The sequence below is a fragment of the Spea bombifrons genome, chromosome 7, assembly GCF_027358695.1.
Source record: "Spea bombifrons isolate aSpeBom1 chromosome 7, aSpeBom1.2.pri, whole genome shotgun sequence".
NCBI classification, from domain to species: Eukaryota; Metazoa; Chordata; class Amphibia; order Anura; family Pelobatidae; genus Spea; species Spea bombifrons.
In genome coordinates, this window is record NC_071093.1 from 17,923,365 (window position 1) to 17,927,460 (window position 4,096).

A 4,096-nucleotide genomic window follows, 5' to 3' on the forward strand; every position below is an offset into this window, starting at 1 on the left:
AAGCACACAGAGACTCAGGCGGTCTCTCACACAAGCACACAGAGACTCAGGCGGTCTCTCACACAAGCACACAGAGACTCAGGCGGTCTCTCACACAAGCACACAGAGACTCAGGCGGTCTCTCACACGCACACAGATACTCAGGCGGTCTCACGCACACAGATACTCAGGCGGTCTCTCGCACACAGATACTCAGGCAGTCTCTCTCGTACACAGATACTCAGGCAGTCTCTCTCGTACACAGAGACTCAGGCAGTCTCTCACACGAACACAGAGACTCAGGCAGTCTCTCGCACACAGATACTCAGGCAGTCTCTCGCACACAGATACTCAGGCAGTCTCTCTCGTACACAGATACTCAGGCAGTCTCTCTCGTACACAGATACTCAGGCAGTCTCTCTCGTACACAGATACTCAGGCAGTCTCTCTCACACACAGAGACTCAGGCAGTCTCTCTCACACACAGTCACACATAAAAAAGTAAAATCTACTGTAAAAAATGCACTTTGAACAATTTCAAGCTGTTAGGAAAAATATATATATATATAAATATATATATATATATATATATATATATATGAAAAGCAGTTAATCAAAGTGTTCAATAGAACCCTGAAAAAAGTATGCACTGGTGCTTTTTAGATAATTGATTGTGAATTGTTTATGTGACAAATGCTATTAATAAAACAAAGAGCCACTAAACATTTTTATAAATCTACTTCTTGAAAACAAGGTGAAAACTGCAAGAAACAATTTGACTCAAATTGGTATATGCCGTTTTCACCTTTTTTTCAAAAAGTATTTTTTTTTTTTACAAATCTATGATGCCTCCTTTGATGTTTTATCAATTGCATTAAAAAAATCTTAAGCAATCATCTAAAAAGCACCAGTGCATACTTTTAATTACCATTAATTAATCCCATTAATTAACTCTGTCCCCAGTTTCCCATAGGCATCTTTGTCACTAAATAGCTTCCCATAGTCCCATGTTTAGTGACAAAGATGCCTATGGGAAACTGGGGACAGAATTTGCCTTTGCCCCCGGTTTCCCATAGGCATCTTTGTTACTAAACATTGGACTATGGGAAGCTATTTAGTGACAAAGATGCCTATAGGAAACTGGGGACAAAGGCAAACTCTGTCCCCAGTTTCCCATAGGCATCTTTGTCACTAAACATGGGACTATGGGAAGCTATTTAGTGACAATGATGCCTATAGGAAATTGGGGACAGAGTTTGCCTTTGCCCCCAGTCTCCCATAGACATCTTTGTCAGTAAACATGGGACTATGGGAAGCTATTTAGTGACAAAGATGCCTATAGGAAATTGGGGACAGAGTTTGCCTTTGCCCCCAGTCTCCCATAGGCATCTTTGTCCTAGCCTCCCACTGCCAAGCATGCCCCCAGTTACTTAAACTTACCTGACTGAAGACCCCGATGTGCACTCCGTTGGATTCCCGCTGTCAAACATCTGTGTGATGCAGACAACCCTGCTACTGCTGCCGGCGGCTCCGCCCACCCTCCTCACGGAACGGGGCTGGCGCCGCCCACAAAGGTCATTGAGCAGCGCTGGTGCTGCCCACGAAAGTTATTAAGCGCCGGCTGACTCACTTCTATTTCGAATTGACAGGGGTGGCATTTTAAGAAGCCGTCCCCGCTGATCCGAAATAGAATTGAGTCAGCTGGCCAGCGCGACACAGTCACCTTCGTGGGCAGTGACAGCCCCATTCAGTGAGGAGGGTGGGAGGAGCCGCCGGCAGCAGCGGGGCTGTCTGCATCGCACAGACGTCCCCTGCAGCGCAGCGGGGGATCTGGATCCTAAACCCAATTATAGGCTTGCCCACATTTTATTTTTGACATTCTGGGACACAGTATGAAATTACCATACCTGGGAACTTCTCGGCTCCAGCTACCAGGAGCCTTCCCCTGCGTGACGCGGCCAGGACTGCACATTGATGTCAGCGGGCGGTCCTGCTGACATCGGGGGTGGTCCTGCTGACGGCAGCGGGAAACACCCCCATTTCAAGGAAAAAAAGGGGGGGAGCGGGGCGTGTCAAGACCCTGCAACCTGGAGGATTTGGGTCTTGACCCGGAGAACCGGAGGAGCAGCGCTCACCCGGCAATCTCTAGGCCCGTGGCTCTAGGGGGGACGGTGCGACCCCTGCTACCCCATTCTTCCTGTCTCCCTCTTCCGCACCAGTCCAGGTCGGAAGGGCTCTTTCTGAGCTATTTTTTTTTAACTGTGCGTGAGCAGCCAAAGGAAAAGCTGCAGGAGTGGTGAGAGGTAAGTGGGGGGCGGGAGGTGAGACGTTACGCCCCTGACATACACTGGCGTTATATATATATATATATATATATATATATATATATAAATTTATATATACACATACACTGATTCTTATATACACACCATCACATACACATAAAATACATTGTAAGCTCGTTTGAGCAGGGCCCTCCTCACCTGTTGTCTCTGTTAGTCAATTTGTTATGTTACATGCTACTTGTTATGTCTTGTATACCCATTGTACAACACTATGGAATTTGATGGCACTATATAAAACAATAAATAATAATAATCATTCACACATATACTATTATATATTATTATGAAGCCCTGGAAACCATGTTGATTTCAGATTTAATAATATACATTCAATCATTACAGGCATGAGCAGATTTAAAGAAGGAGTAGTCCGCACAGGGCGCCAGAACATTTAAGGCCGGCTCTGGATACAATAGAGGTCTGTGTTGCAATAGCACAGGCCTCCATCAATTTTACAGCTCCATAGGTTTACATTAATGATGTTTGATGAAGGCCCAACCTTGGTGAGGCTCTGTCTGTATTTTTTTTGCCCACAAAAATCAAGCAGTTTAGCAGGACAGTGTTCAAAAATCGTGACCATAAAATTGGGACTGCTGTGAGTTTATATATCCTTAGAGTGACCACATTTTATTTCAGCCATTCAGGAACACACTATGAATATGTACGTATCTCTTTAAAGTAAAGAGCATGGTTGAAATATGATTTCAAAATAACAGTTGAACTCGCAGTTAGTTTCATTCTTTAATATTAGACCCCTGCTGCTGATATAGATTAATATTAGATCCTGCTGACAATATATATATATACCGTATTGGCTCGGATATAGGCCGCCCCCGTATATAGGCCGCACCCTAAAAGTTTGGTGCTTTTTTAAAGAAAAAGTTTTTTTTTCTTTAAAAAAGCACCAAAAAAAACATGCTGCCACTCTGCCCCCCCGAGATATGCTGCCACTGTCCTCCCTCCCCGAGATACGCTGCCACTGCCCTCCCTCCCCGAGATACGCTGCCGCTGTCCTCCCTCCCCGCGATACGCTGCCGCTGTCCTCCCTCCCCGAGATACGCTGCCGCTGTCCTCCCTCCCCGCGATACGCTGCCACTGTCCTCCCTCCCCGCGATACGCTGCCGCTGTCCTCCTCTGCCCCCCCCCCCTCCTCGACTTACCGGAGCAGACTCCCGGATGTCTTGCGGGGCCGGCGAGGGACATCTACGCAATACGCGTATGCAACTTCCGGTACCGGTACCGGAAGTTGCATGCGCGTATTGCGTAGATGTCTCCCGCCGGCCCCGCAAGACACCCGGGAGTCTGCTCCGGTAAGTCGGGGGTGGGCAGAGGTTAAACGCTTAGATAACCTCCCGTGCCGGCACCCCCCCCCCCCCGTGGGAAGTGCTGGCAGGGGAGGCTGTCTGAGCGTATCGGGGAGAAGGATGCAGGTCCCCTGCACCGCTGCGGGGGATCTGTATCTTAACCCCGCTGCCTGCCCGGCGCCCGGGACTGCATGTCCCGGGCGTCGGGCGCTAGACCCCGAATATAGGCCGCACCCCCACTTTAAAAACTTAAAGTGGGGGAAAAAAGTGCGGCCTATATTCGAGCCAATACGGTATATAAATATTAGACCCTGCTGACATTTTATATTGAAAAAATGGATTCTATGCAAGCATTTCCTTGCAATCAGTCCCTCCGCTCCTGCACCAAAAAAAATAGTCTACCAAAACCTTTTCCAATTGCTTTCATTTGTGTAACCAACAAATAATATTTCAAAAACGAAACAGTAA